General features: G+C 35.0%; 1 pseudogene; it reads left to right on the top strand.

Annotated features, from left to right (window-relative positions):
* The first annotated feature begins 5,784 nt into the window (after positions 1-5,784).
* LOC131054583 (probable CCR4-associated factor 1 homolog 7) overlaps positions 5,785-22,263 on the top strand; it is a 41,219-nt pseudogene continuing 24,740 nt past the window's right edge.

Genomic DNA, 22,263 nt, shown 5'->3' with positions numbered 1-22,263 from the left:
CATTGGGGACTGTTAGGTTACCTAAATTTTTCATCCAAGGATTGCAGAGTGGTATCTCCTTTCTCCTTCTCAAATAGTGGAACATAAATAGTTCATGTCCTCTTACCTTGGTCCAGACATCTTCAACCTCTCTATACTTGTCTTCTAATTGGTCTCTCCCTAACAAGTGTTTCTTTGAACTTCTGGATTTTGGGTTGGGTGCTTGCATTTAGTCTATCATGTCTTGGTTTAACTTCCAGACTGGAGGCACCTCTTCAGTTTTTCCTTTATTCGCCTTAGATTCAGGGCTCTCGGCCGCCCTCTTCTTTCCTATTGAACTCGAAGTTTCCATTTTTGCAATTAAAATCCTTTGCTCTATTTTCAAGGCATAGTGTGTTCTATCTATGTATTCTTCTTTCTCCAATGTAATATTTAGACAAGGAAATTTCTAGTTCCCCCGTATTCTTTTGCAATAATGAACTTCTCATAAAATTTGCCTCATGCGAACCATAGATGCATATCTACTTCAAGTATTAAATAGAAGACTTTTAAAAATTTTGGTTTTGAATTCTGATATGACAACGGCTCGTCAACATATGTCTCCCCGATGAATATTTCCCTTTTAGCACTCTCTGAACAACCCTTTATCTACTTTGACATCTTACTTTCTCTTATCAAGATACCCTAAGCCAATGACTCTTTTTCCTCCTCATTGGTATATCTCAAACTGATATTCTCATCGGGCGTCGGGTGAGCTCATTTAGCATTATCGCGATAGGCATTGTTTCCCTGATGGGCTTCACCATCGGTATAGGTCTTCCCAATGCAACCGACTTCATCGACATGTGTCTTCCCAATAGTGTCTTCACTCTTCTCAATCAAAGTGCTCCTTCATTGGGTATCGGGGTTATCCAAAATGAAACATACCAATAAGAAAAGTCTTCTTGATAGAGTATGTTCCATCGATATATGTTTCACCAATGATTTCTTTAGGCGTCGGGGTGGCTCAAGTAACACATACCGATTGCTTTGGCTATACCAATGAAATCTTCTTTTCACCACTCTTATCGGTATAATTCTTACTGATACCCTCATCATCTATCAACAAGACAATTTTCCACTATTGTTGCTAGTGTTTACTATGCCAATGGGTCATATCGGTATAGTTTTTGCCAATGCATCAATTCTCCTCAACTTTTCTCCTTGATAAATATAACTTATGCCAATGAGTACAAATTCAGCTTGCTACGCTCTCTCATCAGTATATGGTATCCCAATGCCTCCTCACGTCAATCTGGTGATTGTGAACTTGCAGAGGAATTGGTGGTATATTGCAACAGGTATACAATTGGTATATAGTTGGTTTTTCTCTCTCATAGGGTAACGTATATTTTAATTTTTATTTTGGATTGGGGCATTGAAATGGGGCTTACTTTTGCAATTTGGAACTGCAGGGCAAGAAAGAATACTTTGCTTCATGCTTGTTCATATGTTATGACTTGATCAGACCAGATGAGGCTTTGAAACTTGCCTGGATGAATAATATGATTGACTTTGTGTTTCCATACCTACTTCAGGTTCTTGATATACTCTAATGATTCGGTGAATATTTTAAGTTTCTCTTTAATAAACATTTTAAATCTTTTGCACAATTAAATAGCTAATATTCAAAGAATTTCTTTTTCAAAGTTCATTTGAGAATACATGACAAAAGTTTATGAGCTTGTTAAGGAAAAGTTAGAGGATGTCCAAGAAGAGAAATCCAAGGAGAAAGAAAAGAAAGATCTTGTTTCTCAACAAGTATGCATTTTTCTTAATTGAGCCTCAAGGAGCACTTGTTCTACTCTACTAACGGGTTTTAAAAATTCAAATAAATATGTGCAAATTTTGTTTACATAATATAGCATTTTAAAAGAATAATTAAGGAAATTATAGAAAATAGCATGCACATTTTTAAGAGCATAATTAAGGAATTTATATAAAAATAGCATTTTTAAGGAAATTATAGAAAAAATATGTGCTAACATATTGCACTGTCTAAAAAGGATAATCTTTACAAGGATGCAATGGAAACTAGTTCTCAATCAGGTGATCGTGAACTTGCAAAGGAATTACTAGTGTATTTTGTGGAACAGGTATTTTGTGGAACGAGTTAGAGGTTGTCCAAGAAGAGAAATTCAAGGAGAAAGAAGAGAAAGATCTTGTTGCTCAATAGGTATGCATTTTGCTTAATTCAGCCTCAAGGAGCACTTGTTCTACTCTACTAACGTTTTTTAAAAATTTGAATAAATATGTGCCTATTTTGTTTACATAATATAGCATTTTAAGAGCATAATTAAGAGAATTATAGAAAATAGCATGCACATTTTTAAGAGCATAATTAAGGAAATTATAGAAAAATAGCATTTTTTAGGAAATTATAGAAAAATTATGTGCTAACATATTGCATTGTCTAAAAAGGATAATCTTTACAAGGATGCAATGGAAACTAGTTCTCAGTCAGGTGATCATGAATTTGCAGAGGAATTGGTGGTGTATTTTGTGGAATAGGTATACAATTGGTCAAACATATAGCTTTTTGTTCTATCTCACAGGCTAAAGTATATTTTGAATTTTCATTTTCGATTGGGGCATTGAAATGGGGCTTACTTTTTCATTTGGAACTGCAGGGCAAGAAAGAATGTTTTGCTTCATGCTTGTTCATATGCTATGACTTGATCAGACTAGATGTGGCTTTGGAACTTGCCTAGATGAATAATATAATTGAGTTTTTGTTTCCATACCTACTTCAAGTTCTTGATATACTCGGATGATTCTGTGAATATTTTAAGTTTCTCTCTAATAAACATTTTAAATCTTCTGTAGAAATAAATATGTGCCTATTTTGTTTACATAATATGTATTCTCAGCTTCTTCCCCTTTGCTTTGCCAGCACCTCCAATGCTTGGAATGGGAGTGAGCATGGGAGGTTGCTTTGAGCTAGGTATGAGTAGAATGGGAATGCCTCCCACGCCAGCTTATGGTATGCCACTTATTGGTGGCTATTGATGGGATTGAAGAACTTAACATGGGGCACAATTCTTCAATCATACATGGTTTTTTGAGGCTGATCTTCGAGTGGAAAGATTATATTTTCAAATTATTTTTATTGTTGTTTGGTTGGTTGATACAAAGTAATGAATCTTTAGTATTATCGTATTGGTCAATCAGTTCAAATCTTTCTATCCACCAAGCATTCGACGCCCGAACCGTTACATGATTAAATTGTCAAATTATTTCTTTTGTCGTTTGGTTGGGTGATACAAAATAATGAATCTTTAGTATTATAGTATTGGTAAATAAGTGCAAACCTTTCCATCCACCAAGCATCCAACAAGGATGTTGTATGTCCGACAACATCCTTTTTGGATAAGCAGTGACAGGGCATTAGAATTCTGATGCCCACCCAATTTATTTCGACGACTGTCGAGTTTTGCTGATGGCTAAGCAGTGAGGGGACATCAGAATTCTGATGCCCACCCAATTTTTTTTGATGACTTATAAAGTTTTGTCGACACCCGAACCGTCGCACATACATCATCCTCATCGGTGTGGATGTCGTCCTAGCTGTTAGACATTTGACAGCTAAACCATGACGTGGCCATCTGAATTTAGACGTCCGAACCGTCACACATACAACATCCTCGTCAGTGCGGATGCCCTCATTCTATCAAAAATTCTGATGGCTACACAATGACAGGGCCATCTGAATTCAGACGCCCGAACCATCGCACATACAACATCCTCGTCGGTGTGGATTCCCTGGTTACCATTGGCATTCTGATGACTTATCAATTTTTACTGATGGCTAAGTAGTGAGGGGGTCGTCAGAATTCCAATTTACTCTCACACCTTAGCCATTGGAACATACAACATCCTCATCAGTGTAGATGCCCTCATGCCATCGAAATTTCAATGACTACACAGTGACGGGGTTGTCTGAATTCAAATGCCTGAACCGGCACACATATAGTATCCTCATCGGTGTGGATGCCCTTGTTGTTGTTGGAATTTCAACAACTTATTAATTTTTACCGACGACTAAGCAGTGAGGGGGCCGTCGAAATTCCAATTTATTCTGACACCTTAGCCATTAGAACATTACCTACAAGGTGTTGGAATTCCGATGACTTATAGCATTTTATCGACGGCTAAGTGCAGTGATGGCTGTCGTTGGAAGATTTTTCACCTCCATCAAAATTCTAATGGTCTTGAGCACTATCGAAATGTTCGACTATAACTTTTTGACGATGTTTCTCATTGGCAACCCAATGAATTATAGTCAAAATCCCAATGAACTGCCAATGGAATTTGAGGCCAAATGTACTAGTGTTAGAGTAGACTTTTTAAGCCCTATATCTTTTGATGTTTCTTTATCTTCCAGCTAGTGGATAGGACTTGAGTTATAGAAAATCAAATGCTCAGGCATTCGAATGTAAGTCCCCTTTTGATTCCAACATAATCACATCACACCATCAGAGCTCATCCACACGTAGAGACCCTACATATAAGAACCTTGGAGTTGCCTCGATTGATCCTTAGGCAAAATCTTCAGCATTCGAGGAAATTTTGTTCAAGAGAGGATAAGATACCTTGGTATTTTATTCTATGTTCGCATGTGCATGAAAAACACATCAACAGAATTGGTGCTAGAAGGAGGGCCTGATCGCGATGAACACTTGAGCAACTAAAATCCTGATTTTATTAAGTCATATTTAGAGGAGATATCTAGAGCTTTTTACCCTCTTCACACTCAACAAAATTGAAGAAGAAGAAAGGTGAGAGAATGAAAACTCTTGAATCCAAGGAAGATCAATAGAAAGTCATCTTCAATGCTCAAAAAAAGTGGTACAAAGAAGGAAGACGATCATTGAGTCGTCAATTGGACTTGTGAAGAAAGGAAGCACTTTGCGCAGCTAGAACCAGTTGAGATTTCAGGTTGAATCTGAGATATTCAAGATCTCTCTTATTCCTGAAAATCCAAAAAAGTAAAAATAAAAAAATAAAAAAAAAGGTGAAAAATAGAAAATCCAGAAAAATCCAAAAATAAAAAAGTAAGATTTCTAAATGGAGAAACAATAGTTTCATGACGAGCAATAAGTTAATTTTCCTCAACTTTGATGAAGATTAAATACAACACTTTATCCATGTAGATTGTCTGAGTTTGCAAGGCCAAGGCAATGTTGAATCCATGAGACAAATGAACATGATGAAATGCATTGTTTGAAATACTTATCAAGGATGGAATCCACAGTGCAGGGAAAGATCTTCTTTTTGGATGCTCCTAGACTAGAAGCAAAAGAAGGTAGTTTCAGTGTTCTAGAAAGAAAAGATCTTCTTTCAAGCTTATTATGGATGATTGAGAGTTAACTTATTTTGAATGGTGAAATGCATTTAGAAGGCACATTGTTACCATTATGGTGTAAGATTCATAATGCACCTCATTCTAAATTTACTTGCTCAATATGTGAAATGGCCATCAACCAAGTCAGATATCAGTTTGGAATATCGAATTTGTCCGAAGAAGAGTTTATTGTGAACAAATCCTGGGGTGCACATGTCACAGCTGAATTTAGGAGAACCTATGAACAAGACACTGCTCTAGCACCTGATTGTGAGAAGAACCAGTTGCAACTTGAGGATGCAATCTCCCTTAATGATCAATGTGAATAAATGAATGATATCTATCTACACCAAGTACCAAAAGAATAAAATGGCTCAACAACCCTTCAAGAAGATGACTCATTTCTCGAAGAGTTTTTGTTCATGCTACAAAAGAAGATCATTGAGAGTGAATTGCAAGAAATTTCAGATAGCACCCGTAAAGAGGACAATCAAATTGACATATTGAATGAAGAGCTACAAATCATAGCAAGTGAGCTTAGATACACAGAACAATTTGAGGGGGCTCTCAGAGACATCCTCACTCTCATGTTAGTTGAAGGTGCACTGAAAGATCTGGCAGAGGAAGTACAAATGAAATCACTGCCAAAATTTTTTCAAGATAAACAAGTTATGGTGAGTGATGTGATTCATCACCAGATCTGGCCTCTTGAGACTATGCTTGAAGATGAAATCCCACTAGAGATTATATTTTATCAACCAAAGGAGATGTTTTAAGCTCAATCACGCAAGGAGTGCTTAGTTTTTGAGGATATGCTTACAAATTTTCATGAAGATGTATGGTTTATGCATGGGGATGAACAAGATTTTATTATGAAAACGAAGAATGTTGGGCTACTCCAAGGGGCACTAGGATTATTTCAAATAGAGCTTCCAAATCAAGATCAACATACTGTGAATTCTCATGGAATGTTTCATCATCAATGGTGACCTCCTGAAGCAGCTGATGACCTTGCTTCCAACAATGCATTTCCATTTGAGCCTGAAATATGCCAGGTTGCCTCTTTCCTTAATCCTAGTTTTGAAAGATTATGATTTTGAATATGGGGGTTTTGGGAAAACAACTTGCATCTGGATAGATCACGGTCCCGATGAATTTCCTCAATTGATTATCTTACATGAAACCTTGCCTGAATATGAGAGATGCATGGTGAGAGCTTGCTTTTTCATATTTAAGAATGAATTTTCTCAGCTGAGAACCATCACCTTTGTCATGCTCCTATTGCATATCCTGAGAAATCATGTAAATACATGTTATATACTTCGCCTCTTTGAGTTGTGTAAAGTCTAGGAGTCTTGTATATAGTTTTAGAGTAGGTTTTGTTTCATGTGTTTTAGTTAGGGGTCTTTTGAGCCTTATTCTTAATTTGCCTTGAGTCATTTGACTCATGATTATTTAGTGACTCAGGTAGTTTAGTTTGTTGGCTTTTAGTTTGCTTTAGTTTAGTTTACTTTGAGTGAGTTTGTCAGTCGGTCGTTTGCTTAGTTTAGATGTCCTTAGTGGGAGCCTCCATTTGTAAGAAAGGCATCTATGTTGTTTGCTCACACACTAGCGAGATTTTGGATTCTATGTTTAGTTCATTTATGAAAGAGAAAAATGAGAAAATAAAAAGAAAATGAAATAAAATATAAAAATTGGCTAATGGGAGCATGTGAGTAACTCCATCGAGGCTATGGATGCCCAACTGGCAATGGAGAAATGTTCATGAGATTGCCACAATAACCTCATCAGGACTATAGACGTCTGACTGGCACCGAGGCTCTATCTAGGATGCTTATGAAGTTCAGATATACCACATAGCTGATCACAGGGGAACCTAAAGGTCATAGTTGTCTTATCGAGGGGAATGAATACACTTGCATACACATGGATAATCAAATACTGTGTCTTGATCTGGTTAAGGATTCTCCTTCCTCTTTGAGTACATTTTCTAGTCACTTGATAAGATGGGTTGAATCTTCTCGAGGTTCTAAGTATGCTTTGAGTCTTTATCTTTGAAATGTTCAGGTACATTTATTAAAGGTGGTGCTAGATGTTGTGACATATTCAAACCTCACCCCATTACAAATGGGGACCCCTAATTTTTTCTTTCTAGGGTTAGTTTAGTTTTCTTAGTTGCTTGGTCCTGGCTATTAGTCTTTGCATCGAAGGGTCGCCAGGGGGCTCATTAGGATAGTAGGGTCTACTTGAGTTGAGGTGGGTCAGTAGTTGGTCCAGGTCAGGGTCTCTTTGAAATCCTTCTCTAGGTTAGGCTTTGATCTTGTTTCTAGGATAAGTCTTGATTGAGTTTGAGTAAGTCATTATATCTTGCTAGGATTCTTTCCTTTTTGACCCATGTCTTTGAATTAAGGAAGTGAATAAAGGTTTGTGAGTGAGTATCATCAAGGATTTTTCCTTTGAGGGTTTGAGATTGGCATTGATTGATGTGATAATCACCTATTTTTTCCTTATAAATTCCTATCAACCAAGCCTACACTTGAAAATTTGAAGCAAGGTCAGGAATTGAGCCTAAAACATGAATTTCGCTCCTGACCCTTCCAAAGGGTCTAGAGTGAAATCCTTAGGATAGCCTAATTTCTTGTCAAGAATATTGAGTAGACACCAAATTGAGAGCAAGTTGGATTGAATATGATAGGATAAGGGGGAATGGGCAAGTCCAAGGCAAATTGAATGAGAATTGAGCCTAGAAATGCAAATTTCCCTCTTGACCCTTCCAAAGGGTCCAGAGTGAAATTCCTAGAAAGACTCTCTATTTTGACTAATGTACTAAATGAACCTTGTTTTGATAGCAAATTTACTTGATAGTGATGGAAGGAGGTGTAGTAAGTTAAATTAAAGATAAAGAAAGGATGAATGGATCAATAAATTGAGCCTAGGAAGAATTTCGCTCCTGACCCTTCCAAAGGGTCTAGAGTGAATTCTCCTAAAAACACATATTTCCTCCTTGTCCAAATTAAAGTTTTGTTCCTAAGACATGGTTGAGGGGGGATTGATGTATTCTTGACTTGAGAAGAGATTTGAGGCAAAGAGATGATGAAATTTGAGCTAAAATGCAAATTTCGCTCCCGATCCTTCCAAAGGGTCCAGAGCAAAATTCCTAGGAGGTCTAATGTCCTGCCTAGGTCCTTGAGCAAAACCTATCTCTAAACAATTTGAAGGAAAATGACTTGATCTTGATAAGGAAAGGGTGAGAGATGAAATTATATGAGGGAAGATTGAGTAAAATGTAAATTTCTCTCCTAACCCTTCCAAAGTGTCTTGAGCAAAAATTCCTAGACAGGTCATGTCCTTGGAGAGGGTCCTAAGTAAAAATTCCTAGATAGGTCTTGTCCCTAGAGAAGATCCTGAGGTAAATTTCCTAGATAGGTCTTTTCCTTAGAAAGGGTCCAGAGAAAAATTCCTTATAGGTCCTATCCTTGGAGAGGGTCCAAAGAAAATTGATCTTAATGCCTTCTTATTAATGGTTTGAAGTAAGAAATACCATGTTAAAATGAATATATTATGTATACTTAATCATCTTTTATTTTCTTTGTAGATCAAGAAGGTTGAGCTAGAAGGAAGATCATGTCAGGACAAAGGAGGACCTATTCCAGTTCCATCATCATTAAAGACACCTCAAATCCATGGAGGAGGACTCAAGGTGCTTCTAAAGTGTTGGAAGACTTCAAGTGTTCAAGGAGTTGCAAGCTATCCTCAAGATCTTCATTTTGCCACATGGAAAAATCACATGATGATAGAGAAGAAGGATCTTACAAGCACTTAAAGGTGAAGTATGCTACCAGAGAAGAAGAAGTGACTTGATTGGAGGAGGCCTCATCAAACACATGGGAGTCAAGGAGGTACGCTATTCATTAGGTACGTCAAGGATGAAGGAGGATCAACCAAAATTAGTGCAAAGGTACACTAAAGAAGCAGATAGTTTCAGAAGAGTTAATCAAAGTTAGCTTCTCAGCATCACCAAATTGAGTATCAAGGAGATACGAGCAAGTACTAGGCAAGGTGACATCCTAGTCACTGTTCCTCCAGTCAGATAGATCTACCTCAGCATGTCCAGATTCAATGTACCTAACTCACCAATGATGGTACAAACTTTGAGGCACCTTCCCTTGACATCTATTGGTTCTCAAGTTTTGAATGTAATTTTCTCATTAGCTAAGGGAGTTTCTTGTAACAAACCCTAATTAGGGTTTCAATCTTGTAATCCTAGCCATTGATTCTAAATCAATCAGAGCCATAAAATTGTAAATAGCTCCCTATATAAAAGCTTTGGCTCTTCATTTGTATGGGTTAATAGTTGGTTAATAGCTAAGAATTAGTAGCTAAAATAGTGAATAGAATAGCAATTAGAGTAGATTAGGAGGAGAAGGCAAGAAATTATTGCATAAATTGTAAATGAACTCCATTTTCATTGAAATTATGGTGAAATGTGTTGTTTCTTTGCAATATGCATGGTCTCTCGTTGAATCTTCATTTTAGATGATGGTTAATTAGATTGAATGAAGGAAGTTATTGAATGCACTCTCATGGAATCTGCCTAGTCCAAACCACTAGTCGAGCTTGCTAATTGTAAGTGCACCCTTTGTGGTCCACTGACATAGAATGAGCTTAATCTCAAGTCGTTACACATCTATTGTTCATGCATTCTCTTGAATGGTGATCACTGTCTGATGGTGTACGATTTGAACATATTCAAAGCATCCCTTAGAAGATCGCATTGATTTGGTGTTGAATTGTTCAGCCTGATGGTGAGACCCAACCTAGTAGGACTCCAACTAGTCATTCATCCATCTTCTCGCATTCTAGGTCTTTAATATCTAAGTACAAAATATAACCCCTTAGGACACCATATGACCCCTTAGGACAAAATATGACCCCTTAGGACACTATATGACCCCTTTTAATATTTGAGTACAAAATATAACCCCTCAGGACAACATATGATGTCTTTTAATATCTGAGTACATAATATGACCCCTTAAGACCTCTTTAAAATGGAAAATGTTGTTTGAATTAGGTGTTTTCAAGACTAAGTGCAAAAGCAACAAAGAACTGATTATAACTTAAAATAGAAGAATGGGATGAAGCTGTGCACCTGTATCTAGTTATAATATGTCCAGATGAAGTTGCCCTATGAATTTGAGGAAAAGTCATTGGGATCATGTTGAAAGTGCACATAGTCCTCCAAAAAATTCATGAAATAAAAAGGGTTATTGGACTAATTTTTCGTCATAGGCTGACATAGGGAAAGTTTTCCCGCTTCAAGGTTGAAAGGCCCAATGCAAGGGAAGAGTGGAGGGGGCCCAAATTAGGGCAGGGATGTGGGTTCACGCCCCTATCCTAAGGGAATAGGGGCACCACACCCATATCTTTCCCTTATCTAGGACAAAAAGCAAGGTTCAAGCAGTGCAAAGTGTGGAAAAGTGCAGTTTTTCAGGGATTGAGCAAGTCTGGGGTCTCCGATTAGACTTGGGGATTCGATTGCCAATGTGAAGACCCTAATGTGGTCGAAAATTACAAGGGTCGCAATTTTATGATGCTACAGTAACCAATTTGACATTGACCCTTATTTGTATGAAGTAGTACGTCGATAACATAGAACATAGCATACTCTTGACATTGGTGATTGTGTCTTTTTTTGTTTAGGTTTGAATGCATGCTAGACAAGACAAAAATAATTGCTTAGAGAGGGAATTTCATCACTATTATTGGAATAAGTAAGTATAAAAATAATTCAAAATTTGTTTATTATTATCATTCATTTGTATTCTAGATTTTAATATACCAGCTCATTTTCATCATGTTTAAAAAAGTATTTGATATTAATAATAGAAGTATTTGCATATTTTTATCTATATCTTATATGAGAATAATAAGTTGCTATTGTTATTGGTGTTATATAATTGAATGGTCCTTACCCTATTATTATTAAGTGCAAGATAATGAGTCCACTTTGAGAGGAATGAGAACAAATTTGGATGGATATTTTTATTACGCAAGAATCAAATATCTCATTTAAACCCTATCGTGACACAAATTTTCAAATAAATGATAATACAATTAAAAAAAATTCAATTCCATAAATGTTTGAAACATTTAACTTTATAAATATTTTTATCTATAATTAAAATTACACTTTGTTGTTACATTTTTTTTTTCTTAATAAAAAATTAATTAAAGAAAAAAAAATTCTCCTATAGGGGACAGGGCCCAGTAGTTGTGCACCCTAACTTTGCGTTTCTCAAAATCTTACTTGGAAATTTCAAATCACTCCGATTACATCATCAAATATGATGCCACATCAGCATGCTTTTTGCCAAGGTGTCCAAAACAGCCCCAAAAAAAAGTGAGACCACTAGGTGTGCAAAAGAGACCCAATAGTTTTGCAGCTGATATGGCATCACCTGATTGGTTACTTTTTACAATATTAGTACATTTCTTAACAACTATTGGTACATTTCCTAACAACTGTTGGTAGATTTCCTAACAAAAATTGATATTTTTTGTTTCAAACAATAAGTTTTATTTGTTCAATTTTTGTAACTAAAGTTGATTTCTTAACCAATTGCAGTGAAAGATTTAGTTGACTAAATTGAACGTGACGGGAACGGAAACGGTGAATGCAAAAACATGTTAAGCTGTGGGAACGACATATGCGACCCACATGGCCCGGCCACCTAAGTGCTTCAAGTGTGTCGGTTAAGCCGTGCAGGGACGGGAAAAGTTTGCAGGAAAATCCAAAGTACCGTGGATTTTCCTGCAAACTTTTCCCATCTCTGCTCATATATATTGATAGTCATAGGAAAAGAATCATTTTCAATACAGTAAGTTTTGATCTTCTAATATATACTGATATCAATCCGTACGTTATTTGTTTTCTAATCATAATATTCTTTTGATATGACAATTCATGGAGGCATCCGATGCCAAATGAATGTGAACCGCCCCTCCAGAGAATGTGTGAATCGCAGCTTGCCAATAATAGTAACTTATCATTATGCATAGGAAAAGGAAAGGCCACATGAGCCTGCCAATAATAGTAACGAATAAATTAGGGTTAACTTCAAATAGCAGGTGGTGGCTTGGGAGGGCACTGGCTATGCAGCGGACAAAATGGGCCTCGCATGTCATGCCTTCTCCATAAATTAGGGCGGTGGCAAAGGTACGGTTATGTTGTGGTAGTTGATGTATCAATACATTCTATCGACTACCAAAGACAACATTTTGGGCTTGCCGTATTCCTTAAGCCTGTATCTATTTCTAATGATAGTTGAGACTGTATGCAGAAGAATAATATAGTACCATTTGTATTGTGTATTATTTTTTATGCCCAAGCGTATCTTTATTTGAGTTGGATGGGCTTAGTTTCTCAATCCACGTTATCCCGCGCTCTCTTTCGATCACACATCCATCTGTCAAAACAAATACTTTTGCGAAGCATGTGATACACGTAGGGGGACTGCGGTACAACATTTTGAATAGTAATTTCTATTCATTAAATAATATCTTGAGATTCGAAGCCATGCAATTGAATTTCAATACATTTGGTATAATTTGATTACTTTGTATTTGTTAAAAGTAATTTTCCAATATATGTATGATTTCTTTGTGGTCAATGTCAAGAAGAAAGAAAATACCTTTGATGGAAGGTATGTATATCTGTTTGTCATTCATTTTGAAAACAACCCATAAAAAAATAAAAAATTGTGAAGTAGCCTTTAATATATGGAGAAGTTGAGCTGGTAGGATAGATACCACTCAATTTTCTAGTTGAAGGTCATTAATTTTGATTCTAATGATACCTATGAAGATTTATCTTAAAAATAATATCAATGTATTATTGATATTCAAGTTGATAAATGAATTCCTTAAATATTTAATGCACTCGAAGGAAAAAAACTCAAAAGAGCAAGTTAAAATGATAATAAACTAAACAGGTAGGCATAGAAACAAAAAAAATGCATCTAAACCCCTTGTGTATTGTAGTCAATTAAAAAGTCTTTATATCTTTATTTATTAAACTTGAATATGTCTACTATTGGCTATTACGACATCAAACTATCAAACTTGAACTTAATATCACTAATAAACCTATCCACATTTAAAAGATCCATCCCTATTCCCATCCTCACATTTCTAACATCTATAATGCTAGCACATTACGGTCTTGTCTTTCAAATGGGGTGACACATAGTAACATCCTATATGTTCAAAATGGTCTTTTTTTGGCCAACACTTTTACTTTTTTATATTGTAAACTCTAATCCACCTCTAACCAAAAAAATTAATTCAATAAATAAGGCTTAAAGAAAAAAAAGAAAAAAGAACACTTAGTAGCACTTAGAGCATACTTAAGAGTAGCAATCACACACAAGCATGACTATTAGTTGACCTCTATTGTTGAAGTCGTACACACACATCTTTGCATCTAGGGCATACACATTTCTCTTTGTTGAATTAGTCGCAAGATATATTTGAGATAGATCTCTAAATGTGCCACATGCATCACTTTTTCTCAAGATAACCATTGTCAATGAAAGTACATATATAGAGCTTGTCATCAAAAGTTATAGTGGATGTCCATTTATGACACTAACATATTAGGAGGACATTAGTAATGAATGCATAGTTGATTCAAAACTATCACTTCTTCATCAGGACCATTTTTGCATAAATAACACCATTTTCTAAGTGGCTTTATTTCACTTATGTTTGGTTCCCTCTCTCCCTCTTCCTCTCCCACTCTATCTTCACCTCTATCTCTATCTTTCTACTTCTCTATCTCTAGAAATATCTTTATTTTTATCTTCCCATTTCTTTGCCCTCCCTCCCCTCTCTCTATCATTGTCTCTACCTCTCTCGTCCCCTCTTCTCTCACTATCAATCTCCATCTCTAATTTTGTCCCTATCTTTATCTTTATCACTATCCCCTATCTCTATCTCCTTACCTCTCTCTCACTCTTCCACTCTCTCTTCCACCCTTACTCTTTCTCTCTCTCTATCTCTTTCTCTCCCTCTCTCCCTATTGCAAACATAACATGAGCCTATTTTTGTGGAGTTCGATTATCTTCTTGATTCAAAAGTTTTGTTTCATTTGTTTTTGGATTTGTATAAGTAGATGTATAGTTTATAAGAAGTTATCGCTCCATAATTTTGACATTTGTTTCACAAACAATATCATTTTACAAATAGCCTAGAGATTGATCTTATGTACTGCACAAATATATGCACAAAACATACCATTTTTTTTCCTAATTGACCTCTTGCACCTCTTTACCTTACCTACCTTACCCGCTTCATATTTCTATCTCTCCATTTGTCTTTCTATATCTTCTTATACATATCTTTCTCTACCTCTATCTTCCTATCTCTCTATCTTTCTCCCTCTACTCTATCAATTTCTCTATCCCTCCTTATCTCTCTATATCTCTCCCCCTCTTCCCCCCCTCTCTCTCTTCCTCTCTCTCTCATTTTTGCAAACATAACATTATTGGCAAATGCACACTCCAATGAGACATTGTAGGTGATTGAAGGTTTTGCCATTTGTGGCAACCTTACAAACCTATGACACCGGCAAGGCAATCCAACGGCACTAGCAAGATCAGATTTTACACCAGCACACAAACCACCGACATCGGCAGTGAAAGGAAGCATACCGACATAGAAGCCAACAAGGATTTTGTTTATAATTTATTTTGTTTATTATTGTAAAATCTTTGTAAGCCGACTTGGCAAGTTGTAAAATGACTCTTAAATAAGATAGTTCATTGTAGAACATTAAAATGGAGATATATGTATGTATGGAAGAATGTAATTAGGCGAAATAAGGCAGACCTATTATGCAAATTATAGGTTAAGGGTTTATGGAAGAAGCAGAGCTATAAACCGATACTGGATCTAGCATAGTAGATGCTGTTTTGAAGCAGTACATCACATTGGATTTATATAATCCATTTTGTAAGTCAGTGAGACTTCCTATTTTGTAATTGAGCAGTGAGCTCTAGGCACTTGGCCTTCCTCCATGTGCAGGCCCCTCTTGTAGAAGTATTATTCTCTTATTGGCCAATAAGTGAATATTGTGGGTCACAAATCCCACCGAGGTTTTTCCCACCGAGGTTTTTCCCACACCAGGTTTCCTCGTTAAACTACTGTGTTATGGTGTGTTTTTCATGTGGTTGTTTATATCTCTGTTTATTGCATTACTTTCTGTTTACCGATACAAAGATTTAATTTGCTCTACATGTTTTAAGTTAACAAATTCATCAAACCGATTAGATAGTGATTCTCCCCCCCTCTCAGTATCTGTGAGAATCCTAACAATTGGTATCAGAGCTTGGTCCTCTATTTTCAGAAGCCTAACAATTTGAGGAAGATCTTGACACCCGCAGAGATAGAAAATTTGATGAAGCAACTAGAAGCATCTCTCTCAGAATATGATACAGAAAACTTAAAGATGATCTAAAGGCAGCTCAGGATATTATTCAAGCACTTCAAGAAAATTTTACCATTGCAAGAAATAAGAGAAGAGAAATTTGTGAAAAGATTCAAAATAAGAATGATGAAAAGGGATCTCTTAATAATCAGATATGCAAGTTGAAACAAGAAAACATGACAATAAAGAATGAAATGCAGGATACGACTATGAGATTTTATAAGGAAATTGAAGATAGAAAGAAGAATGAAGAAGATTTGACTAGAAGACTAAGTGATGCAGCAAATGAGAACACCAGAATTAGCTATGAAAATGATTTGTTGAAGATAAATCTGATGCATACACAAAATGACTCCAATGAACTTATGAGGTAGAAAGAGATCTTAGAAAGAGAACTAGATATTGCAAATCAGCACAAAGAGAAACTCAAGAAAAGCTCAGAAGAACTTGGTGACTTGTTGAAGAATCAGAAACCTAATGGTGACACTTGTGGAATTGGCTTTGAAGTTGGTGAAAGCTCCAGTACTGCAAACACACAGGATCATAGAAAACTGGTAATACTGTTGGTATTTTGGTATGGTTTTGTCATTGATGTCAACACCTACTACATACACCTACTTTGGAGATCCAACAACATTCACCAGCAAGCAGTAATCTGTGCAACAGTTACTAGTATATGATCAACCGGCAGGATATAATGTTCATCGGTACCTGGAATGACATAGAAGACACTTGGTAATGTTGAAGAAATCATATGGACACTTTATTTTGAAGTAATAATCATTGATATATTCTTATTTGCATATTTGCTTTTACCGACAAATAGGTCTAGGTTATCTAGGGTTACACTGGCAGGCTTATCTTTTCCAGATCAGCATGGCACACTATGGAGATGATTTATTATTGTTATAAATGCATTACGCTGACATGTTTTATCAGTTATTGCATCGGATATTATATTATTTGTAAAATATTTTTATTGTAATATCTTGTAGAGCCGACCTACTAAAATTGGTCTTAGGGTATGGTATAAATGTAAGATCTTATTTGTAAAATCAAGTGTGGAATGCGAAAAAGATTTGAGTGAAGGTATATGCGAGATCAAGCAGAGGGATACACAAAGACATCATCTGAAGGTGAAGTTAGGTTTTTGTAGAAGCATATCAGCATTACACCGGTACTGAATTCAACATATGAAGATGCGATTTTGTACAGTACATTCTTATTGGATTTAACCATCCAACTATAGTCAGTGTGATTCCCATTTGTGATTGAGCAGTGAGCTCTAGGCTGTTGGCCTTTCTGCATGTGCAGACCCCTCTTTGTACACTTACTATCTGCAATAGTATCATCTGATTGTGGGTAAGGTTTCCCACCATGGTTTTTCCCCTTACAGGGTTTCCACGTACAAATATTGGTGTCATGTGTTGTGGATGACTTTGTGTTTATGTTTCATGCATTAATTCTTACCGGTATGGCAATTTACTATTAACACTGTCTACGGGCATACTTAACTAGTTTACCGGTATTAAGCATTAAGTTGGTTAATAAGTTTTTGGTTTGAATTTATTAGACAACTGATTCACCCCCCCTCCCTCTCAGTTGTCTCTAGGACCTAACAATTGGTATCAAAGCCTAGTCCTTTTTTTGCAGAAGTTTAACAACTTGAGGAGATCCAATGTCTAGTAATTTTAGAAAGGATAGTCCTAAACTTGATGGAACCAACTATGGGATATGGAAGATCAGAATGGAGACACATCTGAATTGCATTGGTAAAGACATCTTGGAAGTTACTAAGAATGGTTATACTACTGCTGTAGCTGGTCAGATTGCTCCAACTACTTTAGCTAAAGATGAAGAAAATGATTGCAAAGCAAGAGAAGCACTCTTGAGCACATTATCAGATCAACAAATCATGGGATTATCAGATAGATCTACTGCTAAAGCTATTTGGGATCATTTGGAAACACTGAATGAAGGAGATTCCACAATCAAAATTGCAAAACTTGAAAGCTTTCGAGTCAAGTATGAACATCTGAAAATGGAAGAAGATGAAAGGATTTCTGCTTTTATGGAAAGAGTAAATGAAATTGTTTTGGGTATCAAATGTTGTGGAGGAACCTTGAGTGAGGATGAGATTGTTTCAAAAATCTTAAGAGGTTTGCCACCAGCATATAAAATGAAGGTTACTGCTATAAATGAGTCACTCAGAACCACTTCCACAGGCTCTGTATCCTTATCTCAACTCTATGGATATCAAAATTATAATGTGTGTTTTCTCCAAACCAGTCTCTATTGCTCTTCACGATTTATTTATGTTTCTTAGGGCCTATTTTTATAAGCTTTTCTTCTAAGTTGAAACCTCACTGTGCATAGTAATTTTAAGAAAGATCCCCATGGCCTAAGTGTAGTGAAATAGAAAAAAGATGCTTAAATCTCATAGAAAAATAATATGTTCATATTATAAATGTCTCTAGGCAATGTTTTTTTTTCTTTACATTACAATTGCAAAAAAAATGGAAATTTTATTGAAATGAACTGTGGAAACTTATGTGGTTCTATTTTATTTTCATTAGCCAAAGAAGATCTCAATATGGGTTTAAATTGATTTCAGCACCATTACTATGATGAATCAATTCCATTTGGGAGTAAAGATGTGGCTTCCTGCAATGCCACCACAATGGCCTATCTAGGTCCTCTCAAGCTTTAGCTGATTTTGCAACAGATCTCACAGATCTCACAAAGAATTTAACAACGGAGGATTCAACGGTGGTTTTATTTGGAAGTCTTATAGTGGTGGTAAGTGTGTTCCAATAATTTTGTGTTACGAATTTCAAAATGCACTGATGAAACTTATATGTGTATATATTTATGGGTTTGCAGTGTTAGCCGCTTGGTTCAGACTTAAGTACACACATATTGCATTGGGGTATTGGCATCATCAGCTCCAATTTTGGCTTTCGATCTCATCACACCTCCAGCTGGTTTTGACAATGTTTTTAGGGTATTAACTATTCTTCCCTTGCTATATCCAATGTATTTTCCATGAAGTTTTCATTAAGACTGAAATTAAAATATTTGATTGAAAACTATATATGTTTAATTCTTCTAACATACATCTTTATATTAGCTTTTTATTTTTTGGTTTGGGAATTTTTTCTAATTTTTTTTTTTTTTTTCTTTAATAAAGAAGTTGTGGAAGATATTGGTGGAGATGTCATTAACTCTAGTGTCAGGATTTCTCAAAGAATTTTTGACTTTGCAACTACAAGCAAAAAATATTTGTACAATATTTTGTCTATATTCTTTTATTTTCTCTCATAGAAAATTGCTGTCTGTAGAAGTAGATTATCCTGCTAACTTAATTCAAAATTTGCCAGCCTATCCAGTGAAACAAAGTAATAGAATTTCATACTAATTTATCATCATTAGAGTCTTTAAATTGAGAAAACAGACTAACTGTGCATATCCACATGAATGGAAAAGTATATTCACAAAAATATAATCTTCATTTCAAAAATCAATGATCATGATGTAATATTTTCTCATTCTCACCTTCAAAATCTAATTATGATTATAATGAATTTTTTTTCTATTTAGTACTTAAAAAACTTTTATTCTTTCTGAATTTTTTTTCTATTTAGTACTTAAAAAAATTCTATTCCTTCAATTTTTATTTGCCATTTACTATGATATTTATGCACAATCTTTTGTGTGCAAATTTCATGTTAACAGAGATAAAAGCTAACCTGAGCTGTGAATACTCTGCAAATCTCCAATTAACTTCATGTTTATTTATAGTATTCTCCACCACTTCCTCTAGTTTTTAAATTTACACCTTATGAAAGTTTGCTGATAAATAGGAGTTGAAGCGAATGATTATTTTTACCACATACGTGAGGAGGTGATGAAAAAATTAGAAGCATACACCGTTTATCAGTTGAAGTGGGTGATTATTTTTAGCACTGAGAGACGGTGGAAAAATTAAAAGCATGCAATGTATAAAAAATTAATACCCTGCAGTCACAGAAGGTAGTGACGTGTATGCCTTAATATTGGATTTTAATGTTCACGTATCAGGCGTGATTTGAAAGCCATGGCTTTAGCCACCAAAACAGCGTTAGATGTGGACATATGGAGCTCTGACACTTATCGTACTTGCCCCCTTAGTGCGCTACAAACAGATGCCACTCTGAAACTTCTGCGTTCGTTCATCCAGACTATTTAATGCCGTTTCAGAAATTTAATGCTCCAAAGTGTTCTAAACTGCTTACGCATACCATTTGTTTGCCAGAAAAATCAACGGATAAAATTTTCCCAATGGTCTTGCATAGGTTATTATGAAATTTGAGCCATTGATTTTTAAAGTCAGCGGATGCATCTCATATAAGAGACGCCTTCCACGTAATAAGCCCTTTTTATCTCATATTTTCTATATACTCAATCTTTCATATTTAGAAGCACGTATATCATCTTTTTATAATATGTTTTTTTAATGCATATCATACCTCTCAAATTATATATATATGAAATAGCTTATTAGACTTCTATATTTAGAAGCCAGTACTTCTTTATTTTGATGTATGTAGAAGCATGCATCTCAAATCTGGTAGTTTTTATATTTATAAATATGTATTTCAAATAGCTTATTATAATTTAAAAAATTATTTTTCAAGTTATATGGTGGTATTTTGGTTTCTAATTATAGATTATTAATCCATTTAAGAACTATATATATATTAAATATAGACTTGTTAAATTAAAAAAATATAGAAAAATATTTTAAATATTAAATATCATTATTTTAAATATATTTATAAAAAATGTGAGATAAATATTTTATTTTATTATTTTATTTTATTTTATAGGTATTTTATTTTACTTACATTATTTAAATTTTATTTTAACAACTTTTTTTATCAATAAAATCAATATAGGAGAGTCATACCCTTCGTACGGATGTTTAAAATTTAAAACTACATAATTTAAAATTACATTTGAAGTTCTCCGAGGGAAAATAGTTCCAACTTCCAACATATATGCTACATTACATCTTATAAACACAAACTAAAAAATAGGTTTTATCTATTATATGTATTCTTGCACCGTGGCAGAGGCTTCTTGATCAGCAACATTGCCATCATCAGAGTCTAAATTGTTAGAGATCGATACAAAATTATCAGTGTACATCCTAAGGGGTTGATATACCTACAATTTCCTTTGCGAAATCAACTCCCTACTTTGACCTGTGTTGACAAGCAACTCCATTTTTACCCACTAATCAAATTATCAAAGGAACCTAGAGGTCTGAGAATGGTGGATTAATGAAAGGTCATTTATGTTGTCTAGATGAAAGCCCAACCCAACCATTGTAACATCCAAAATATTCTTTATGCTAGATCACACCAATGCAACTTGATAACCAACTCTACTATTACTTGAATATAAATCTTTGACATCCATTGCATCCAACAAAACTACGACAAACATAAATTGAATGTCCATGTTGACCTTGGATCTATGAGTAGAGGATAGAATTTAATGTCATCAAACATCAACTTGATTGCATGAAACACTATCAATAATTTTATAATAAATATATTTTTCAATTGTACATCAAACACCTCCCCTCTAAAATATTTGATACTTCTTAGTGTATAAGATGAATTTGAACCCTCTATTGCAAACACTGGTTCTAACCACAAAACCCTAGATCCATAATGAAATTCAACAACACATCAATGAAGAACCATCTGTTAAAAAATTCAAGTTATGTTGTCATTGATTTCAAATTTTTTGGGTTGAATTTGGTCTCGTCTAGATATATAGTCTTGCAGTATGCAAACTACTCTTGGTGACAGGTGAGTTATTATTACATTGTCGTGCAACTACATGAAGGATTCTCTATTTTTTAATATTGATTAAGGGTGTCGTAAATTAGTGTTCTTGTCAAGTTTGACTAGTGTCTTAGTCGAGGTTGTTGTGGAAGATGATCAAAGATGTATGATGTCAATATGTCCTACTTAGTGTTGCTGCTAAGTTTGATTATCTTAGTTGAGGTTGTGTAGACATTGATTGTCGTGTCCCTCTATGTTAGACCCTGCTATGACCCAATATGGACCCTTTAGGTTTCAATACTCTTTTTTGAGATATTTTAGGTTTCATGGGCATTGGTTTATAAACTTACCTCAATTACGTTTATTGATGGATGCAAATTAACATAATAAATGCTTTTCAAATCTTATGTATGATCATACAATGTAATTCACTTAATATGTACAATCAACTTAAGATGTGAAAACATTATCTTTTTATAAGTAATTAATATTTCTTCTTCGAATAAAATTGTACTCGTGGAAAAAAAAAACCTAATTTTCTTTCTTAAATTTATTTAAGTATCTATTATAATTTG

The sequence above is a fragment of the Cryptomeria japonica genome, chromosome 3 (assembly GCF_030272615.1).
Source record: "Cryptomeria japonica chromosome 3, Sugi_1.0, whole genome shotgun sequence".
Classification (NCBI taxonomy): Eukaryota; Viridiplantae; Streptophyta; class Pinopsida; order Cupressales; family Cupressaceae; genus Cryptomeria; species Cryptomeria japonica.
This window is presented reverse-complemented; position numbering and strand designations above follow the sequence as displayed.